The sequence below is a fragment of the Danio rerio genome, chromosome 2, assembly GCF_049306965.1.
Source record: "Danio rerio strain Tuebingen ecotype United States chromosome 2, GRCz12tu, whole genome shotgun sequence".
In the NCBI taxonomy this organism is placed as follows: Eukaryota; Metazoa; Chordata; class Actinopteri; order Cypriniformes; family Danionidae; genus Danio; species Danio rerio.
This window is the reverse complement of record NC_133177.1, coordinates 28,485,435-28,495,000: the sequence shown is the minus strand read 5'-3', so window position 1 is coordinate 28,495,000 and position 9,566 is coordinate 28,485,435.

The window sequence follows — 9,566 nt, the reverse complement described above, 5'->3', positions numbered from 1 at the left end:
CTGTTTCACATGCCTTGACATTTAATCTTGGCAAGTTCATCTTGTTAAGAGGTCCAGTTGCCCTCCCATCGTTGTGTGTCATGCGAAAGGTTGTAAACTAATCCATCACATAAACACATTATACAGGACTGGACCAAGTTAGTAGACATTTGTAGTTAAAAAGTATGTCTTTTTTCCTGAAATGTATGATTATTTCATTAAAGAGAGCCCTTGTTTTTCAGCTTGAGTCATGATTAATTTGAAACTGCCTAAATATGGATTTTCAGTTTTCATAAACAGTCTACAGATCCAAATCCTAAAATGTTTTCCAACAAAATCTCAATTTCTATTTAGCTGAGCAATGAATGTCCTCAGGAATGCCCTGAGGGTAGGCAAATAATCAAGAAATTATTTTTTTGGTTAATTAATCCCACTTTTTTTTACATTTAGTTTGGTCCAAATTTAGCTTGGACAATGGACATCAAATGAGGTGATAAATAAATTTTGCATTTGAAGCATTTGATTTGTACTGAGTATATATATATTACAATATGTACAAAATCCACCAAAAACATGCAGTAAAACCAAGAGAAATTGAGACTTAAACCAAAATTTGTTTGAATGAGCAATAAGTGAATGTGCATTAGCATTAAAAAAGGGATGAGAGAATAAATGGGAAAGCAAGAAGCTGAGAGTTAGCATTGCTAAAGGTTGTCAGCTGAAGGATGGGTGCAACATTCTCTGGGCTGCTGATGAATGTCTGCAGTGATGTGTGCGAGGCTTTGAGCCAGACTGTTTCTTGCTCCAGCACCCATAAATACTGTGCAGGCTGCCTGTGCAGGCCTCAGCCACCACCAGCGCCACTATTCTGCCTAGAAAACACAACATACACTCTTTCCTCTCCTTGCATCGCTCTTCAGATGACAATTCACTGTAAAAAATCTGTAAATTAGCCATTTTCAGCATTTTGTGATTTTTGTTTTTGTTTTTCATCCTTTATTTATGTCTTTGAAAGGCATAATGGCACATAACCTTAACCTTGAAAAGTTGGAAAAAGTGACTTTTATTAACATGCCTAATAGTTCATAGCATGGGTCACCAATCTCGGTCCTGGAGGGCCGGTGTACCTGCAGGGTTTAGCTCCAAGTTGCCTCCAACACACCTGCCTGGATGTTTCAAGTATACCTAGTAAGACCTTGATTAGCTTGTTCAGGTGTGTTTGATTAGGGTTAGAGCTAAAATCTGCAGGACACCGGCCCTCCAGGACCGAGATTGGTGACCCCTGGTTTATAGTGATATGTTGTCTAGATTGGTGTTGTATATCACAATTCAAAAACCTGGTAATAAACTGCCAGTACATTTCCTGTTATTTTACAGACTTATTTCTCTATATTATTATACATTATATTATTTCATACCCTTAAAATGTCAACAAAAGTTACTTTGTTAAACTGTACAGTTGAATTTTCAGCATCAAATGTCGACAGAGCAGAGATCAAGGTCCCCTAATGCAATTCACAACCGAAACAGAAATTCACAAAAATAAACAGAAAACACTTGTGAATCACAAAACACAGAAACCATTCACTAACAGATTTTTTTACAGTGTAGTAGATTTTTTTTTTTTTTCAAAACTAGTATAGTATAGTATAGTATAGTAATTATTTTGTAGTTTTAGGTACATTTGAAGCCCCAAAAGTGGAAATTAAATCATAACTCCCAGCTGGTGGTCCATCTCTCTTACAATCCCTATCTGATTTTTATCACCTCACACTATCATTACCATCAGCTTCCACTATCCACTATAATCTTTTCTTGTCTCATCCCAATAACAGCAGAGAACGATCTGCTCCTTTCATAGCCATTCATTTAAAGACAACACATCTGTCAAGATGTTCTAAATAGTGATAAAAGCCACATAATCCTAAAGCAAATGTGAGTTACTGTGGACATTGTGAAACGTCATATAGTCGGTATCTGGATGAGAGCGTTTCATCAATATGTCATGTTTAACAAGAAGACATCAAAAACAGCTTTGAAGTGAAAGATCTTCTCAGTTGTACTCTGTATCTTCTTCCATCAGCCCTTTGATTACATGGAGATCTGGAGCGGAATAAGGGCAGCTTGCCGAGAGGAGTGTCGCTGTGGAATTTGCAGGAATCTGATCTGGATGACTGTACAAGCGTACCTTCACTTCCATGAAACAGTCCTTTGTGACACAGGCTGGCAGAGACCCAAAAGCAAGGGAAGGTATTGTGTACCCTACATGCTTTTCTTGTCTATTATCACTTAACCCCACTGACTTGACAAAACAGACTCTCGAGTAAAAAAAATTGACATTAAAACAACCTACGCTGTTAGTCAGTTTTAAAAGTTACTTGTACAAGTAATATACAGTTTTATGCCAACTTTGGGCACTCCATTTTTTCCATTTAGTTTCAAGAGAAAGCTAGATAATGTCATGTTTTATTTTCAGAAAAATATGTAGCAGTATTGAGGTGTGTGAAATTAAATTGAAACTAAAAAACAGGCTGTGGTGGGGAGAGCGTGGCCGAACACCCAGAAATTTGGGAGAGCAAGTGGAGACACCGGCGGCTGGTCAGTAGCCCAATCAGAAATAATTAATATCACCTGTTTTCTCTAGTGATTGGGCCGGAGAGACACCTTGTTAGAGACCAGTCGGGAGAGAGAGAGCTGAGCGACAACCAGCACATTGGGAGCTTGTCGCTGAAACACTGAAAATAAGAATAAAAATTGTCACTTACCTTAATGCAGACGCTGTCTTCTTCTTCCCACAACAAAGAACCTTTCTACACAGGCTATTTGAAAGTTTGGGCACCCTCTCTTTTGTGTGGATTTCAAAACCAGTAGTCACTTAATGCTGACTGATTACAACACAACATTGATTTGAATGACTCCTTGAACCTTAACAAGTCTGGTACAGGCACAGCCAATCATAAAAAAAGGGAAGATAAGATAGTTGATTGCTATTTGTGCTTCTCCTAATAGTGAACTAGAAGTAGCAACATAGGAACCCCAAAAGAACTTTCTAATGACCTAAAAACTAGGATAATACATCAACATGAATTAGTAGAAGGATGCAAAAAGCTATCACAAAGGTTTAAAGTCTCTATCTCTACAGTTAGAAATACAGTAAGAAAATGGAAGGCCACAGGAACAGTTCTTGTGAAGGAAAGATGTGCTAGACCAAGAAAAACATCTGAAAGGCAAAGCCGAAGATTGGTTGGAATGGTCACAGACAAACCACAGACCACCCCCAAGTTTGTCCAATTTCACTCACTCGCCCCCCCTCCTCTCCACTGAGCCAAAATTATAATCCATGTGCAAACACCATTCACATATTAATTGCTGCGTTTAAAGTGCATAGCATTAATTACATTGAAACCTAAATAAATAGCTTAACTGATATAGTGCGATGGCTGAGCCTGTTTCTGTGTGGACAACACGGTTGGATTTCTGACACGACTAACCTTAAATCATCTTCCACTGTCAATAAGTGTGAGCCATAGCCTACTTGCTTTTGGGCTGTTCATGCTCGATACCCATCAAACCTGACTGAACTGGAAACATTTTGCATAGAATAATGGTCCAAAATGCCTTCAGCAAGAATTCAGAGACTTATCATTAACAAGAAGTGTCTACAAGCTGTTATTTCAGCAAAAGGTGGCTCTACAAAAGATTGATTACTATTCTGGTGGGGTGCCCAAATGTTTGCACCTCTCTGTTTTTGTTAAGACTTAAATGGCATTGCATCTGTTGTATAAATAAACATTATGTCAGAACTGAAAAGTTGCTTTTTCCTTAGGGTATAAAATATATTCAAATGAAATTGCTGATTTGAAAGGACAGCAGGTTATGGCTTGCAATTATGAAAATGATCAAGGGTGCTTTAGGGTAAGACTTTTGCATTTCTTTTCTGGCTAAATGTGTTACTTAATTTCTTTTAAAAGTGATGTTTTTATTTTATATTTAAGTTATTTTTTAGATTGAAGATTGAAGATTGCAATGCGTTACTTTAAAAAATGACTTTACCCAACATTGCTGCTAACATACACAAAGTCTATGTATGTCTTATTACATTAGAAAAATAACAACAAAAATGACACTGTATTTGCTGTAAACATTCAACTAGCATCTGTGTGTGTGCATGTAAGACATTTTAATGACAGCTGCAAGTTGTAACTCTTCTCGTGTTGATTTTGGAGACAGGAATGTCAGGCTGTACACCTCTTTATTTGCTAGAGATGAAATGAAAAAAGCAAATCTTTTGTGTGTGTGTGTGTGTGTGTGTGTGTGTGCGTGTGTGTGTGTGTGTGTGTGTGTGTGTGTGTGTGTGTGTGTGTGTGCGTGCGTGTGTGTGTGTGTGTGTGTGTGTGTGTGTTCTTTGTCTACAGTGGATGTATGGATGTAGTGGAGCACCTTGTCTGATAGAATGGAAGCAGATGTGCACAGGAAAGCTTCTATTGTGTGTATTCAATGTGATGCGTCCTTGGCATAACATCAGAAAGAGTATTCGGAAGAGTATTATGCAAGAAACCTTTCAGATGGAATTGGAAAAACAAAAAAAAAATATGACATTTTAGGAAAGTTGTTTATTCAAAATAATTTGTCTATTTGAAAAAAAAACACACATTACATATCGAGAGATAAAACACCAGTTCACCGCTACATTTCTTTTGTGGATAACAGGAGATTTGTTTTGTCAGTATTGCTGTTTCATTAGTATTAGTGAAGGTCAGAAGGGTGCAATCAGTTTTGGACCCCACTTGCTATCATTTAGTCTATGTTAAGTTAAAATTGTAAGTTTTAAAGCCAGTTGTGAGTTACAAAGTATATTGTTGTTTTGGTTGTTATGCATTTATGCAATATAGACACAAACATGTCATATATATGTATAAATATAGAGAGGGATCTGGCTGCAGACCTGGTGCAGTGCAATCTGGGCTGCATCCAATGCTTTTTAATGGGCTCACCTAACCCCACCCCTAACCTTACCCGTCACAGTGACGTCACTAGCTCCATTTCAGTGCATTGTGTCTGACATTGCATCGCTGAGTGATGCAGTCTCAGCTTGCATCATAAAGGCTGCATCCAGATACTATTGTAAATATATGCATATTGTATAAGAAGCCATAGCCATATCACCCTGCAGCTCAAGACTGGTTACTCACAGAAGTTACGCAGGGCTGAGCCGGGTCAGTACCTGTATGGGAGGTCACATGGGAAAACTACTTTGCTGTTGAAAGTGGTGTTAGTGAGGCCAGAAGGAGGCACTCAAACTGCGGTCATAGTGAATCCTAATGCCCCAGTAAACTGAAGGGGACACTATACTGCCAGTTGAGCACCGTCTATAGGATGAGACATTAAACTGAGGTCCTGACTCTCGGTGGTCATTAAAAACCCCATCTCGTAAATATGAGTGTAATCCTGGTGTCCTAGCCAAATTCCCTCCTTCAGCCCTAAACCATCATGCCTTTGCACTGAATTGGTTCTATAACTCTCTCTCCACTCCACCAATAGCTGTTGTGGGATGAGCGCAGTGGCGCCGTTGTCTTTTGGCTGCCGTTGCATCATTCAATTGGATACTGCACACTGGTGATGGTGAGGAGAGACCCCCTCATGATTGTGAAGCACTTTGGATGTATGGCCATACAGGATAAATGCACATTTCTGTAACGACTGGGGGGAGTAACACTCACAACAGAAGGTAAGATCCAATATGCAGGTTTATTCTTTGTCAGGCAAGCAATGGTCAAAACAGGTATGAACAGGTATATGCAGGCAAATCCAGAGTCGTAATCGAGGAACAGGCAAAAGGTCGAAAGGCTGGCAGCTAAACAGGATAACTAGGATACAAAGCTAGGTTCAGACACGGAGAAACAAGACAAGGAAAACGCGTTGTAATGCTACTTTACAGTGAACAAGACTCGACCAACTGGAAGGGTGAAAGAGTGGCTTATGAATGGTGTGATATCAGTCTGTGACAAGGTTCAGCTGGTGATTGCAATCAGGATAGATGAATGACCAGGCGTGCGTGTTTGGAAGAAGTGCATGTATGAATATGTAGTCCTGGGAAATGCGGAAGTGAAGTTCAAGTATAGTGGAAACCAGCGATCTCCGGAGAACGATCGCTGGTTATCGTAACAATTACATTACATTACGTTACAAGAAAATTTAATAAGCATAATTTTTGTGGCATTTTTACAAAATAGTGTCATGTAAATACACCCATGAAATAAGTCATTATGCCATAACATGTCATAAATTATGATAATTAAAAAAAAAAAAAAAAATATATATATATATATATATATATATATATATATATATATATATATATATATATATATATATATATATATATATATATATATATATAATGATAACTATCATAATTAGTGGATTTTTTTTTCATATGTGGCAGATAAGAGTTAAATTGAAAATTTTTGAATTTTAATTAAACATTATTGCCAAGCATTACAAAGATAGGGATGTCATTGAACACATTACCTCTAGCTCTGGATGTAGATATGAAGTGCCTGTTTGTACATGTTCGTCATGACAGATGAATCAAAAGGCAGGTGCAGGTTAGCGTGGCTTGGTTGTGACGCCTAAGGGTTATTACTACATGTTTTTAGATTTTTCAAGATGGTGTCATGATCAGATTTCTCTGAGCTGATCCTCTGAGCTCAGTTTCGAGCTTTATAAGTTCATATTTTTAGAATTTCGTAATTGAAGCTGCTATATGAAGGCTGCAGGTACGGTTTGTACAGCATTAATGAGCTAAATATCCATAGCCATGACCACACGTGGTATTTTAAGATTTGCTATTCATTTTCAGAATTAATTTACAGCTCTAATCCATTTTCAGTCGCATACTCCATGATCCTTTCATTTCCGCACATTATTACCAGAATCCAGAATGCCTTGGTGCTATGGAAACTATCTTTCTGACCAAACAGCTGGCCATCTGGGTGTAAACACCATGCTTTCCACGGTTAAAACCATTCATTCTCCTTAGACAAAAAAGATCCACATTGAAGGTTAGATAAAAACCTTATGCTATGTGTCTTTAACTACTAAAAATGCATTCGTTGCTTGGTACATATTTATCACATTCATGCTGTCGCAAATCACTTTTGCTGCTATTGATGTCAGATGAGGTCAAAGTCCGGGACAGATTTGTTATATAGGTAGGTTAAAGCATGGGTTTAACATTTACATGAATATAAAAATAAAGTCTGTCCTTTGTGTTTCTGCATACAGACAACAATGTTGACCTGCAAAAACAACTAAAACACTTTATACATGGACGATGAGTAGCTGGAAATACCACATATAGTCCACCACTAATGTTTTGGTTGTCAGAAACTCATGCAGAGTGAACATGTAATGAGTATATGCATGACATCATCTTTTTTTACAACAACACATTTTTTGCAGTACAGATATAATATAGCATTTGAAAACATGCACTTTAAACCTCAGGCTATATGCAGAAAGCAACAATCACATTCTTTTTTTTTTTCTTTTGGTGGATTCGAAAAGTTCTTGTCCATATTCATTTCATTTCAGGAAATTACTGCATCCAGATGGAAACAGGAACAATGGATTAAAACATTCGATAACTTATTCCACAGCTATAGTGCTCAGTATAATTGAGTACATCCCATTTTGAAAATTAATATTTTAAACCATTTCACAGTGAATATAGGCAATGTATTTTGGTGCGTTTAAACAAAACAGATTTATCAAACAGATATATTTATTAAAATAATATTTTGGTCACCAAACATATTTAGAAATTGAAAGATAATACAATTAAATTCAAGCTAAATATTGCAAAAAAAGACAACCAGCAAAATTTCCACAACATTTTTTTAATCTTTTTGCTTTTCCTGATTTTTCCTCTTATTAGTTTTCTATAACATATACAATTGGGTGTATTAGTTGTTAGACTGTTATCATAGGTTTTTTGTTAGATAAGTTCCAGATTTGGCTTCAGTACACTATAAAACCAAACAGTCAAGTTTATCAAATGAAATCAGTGTAGTTAACTCAAAATTAACTAAAACTTATTTCTACTCATTCGAAAAGAGTTTTAAACTCAGTGTTGAAGGTATTGAGTTCATTAAACACCTCATTACTTCAACTTAAATGGAGTAAGTTCACAGTACTCATATAAATAACTTTTTAACTTAAATGGTGTGTAGCAATCAATTTCTTCAAACGGTTTGAGTTGCCTTAACTTATTTGGCTTTACAGTACTCAGTTGGTTTGAGTTCTCTTCATTTATTGGGTTTTACTGTGCTGAAATTGCTTTGTGTACTCAATTAGATTAAGTTCACGGCACTCATTAGGATTAGTTTTTGAAGTTAATAGGATTGTAGCAATTGGTTTCCTCAAATAGTTTGAGTTACCTTCACTTATTGGGTTTTACAGTGTACTGACTAATCTGATGTGTGCACAAATATAATATTTTATAGCTTCTTAGTAAAAATATGAATTTAAAAGATAGATTTGTGAGGGGTGTACTTGCAGTATGTATGCTGAGCACTGTATATGTGGCACTGTAAACACATAGACAGAAGTATACTTTTATATATATTATAGTATTATAAATATTATATATCTGATTGTATGTTAACTGTTATTGCATCTTTGCTAATGTTCTGGCCTGATCTCACGAGAAAACATAACTATTTTACGTTTCGTCACTTTAGTGGTTTATTCAGTTAAGTACAGTTGGACAAAAATGTACGATTTTAAAAAAGAGGCATGACACACAATACTGCCCCTAAACCCAACCGTCATTGAGGGATGAGCAAATAGTACTAAATTGTATGAATAGGCCTGTACAAATTCATATGAATTAGCCACTAAATCAAAAAGTTACAAATTGCTGGGAGATTGTGTTGGTCTGGTTGATACAGTTATTCCAGGTTTTGTTGTAATAATACTATGAAGGTATGATGTGCAAAAAGAAAACCTCGCCCCCCACTTAATATTCCATTTCTGTAGTAAGTGCATCAACACAGCAGCTTCTGGTTCATGCAGACTTTAAACTTTTGCACATTGTCTATTTTAAAACTTTATTTTATGTGTATGCTGCCATATTTGCATGGCCAAATACACTACCTTTCAAAGCCCTTAATAGTGTGCAAACACATGTGCTTGACAGTTTCTTGTTCAGTGTATTTGCTTTCTTCCTTCTAAAAGTATGATTGATATGAATGTCTTTAATAAAAGAGGAAATCAGAGTTCCTCATACATTTTAATCTCCTCAAGCATGCACTCTATTGTTGTTTTCATCTTAAGCATTAGACCGCTGTTCACTGTTCTTGGCAAGCCAGGTAGTGCAAAAGCCATTCAAAGCACTTGTGCATGCCGTGCATAAAGATTGACGTACTTTTACCCTAGAGAAATCTGATTTATGGCAATATAAGCAAACCATATTTAACATGCAAGTTCATCATTGGATTTTGCATAAATGAAAACACTTGATACAAATTTTAGGAGGATCCAAAAAATGTCTTGATCCATTAAATATCACTCCAAAAATATTT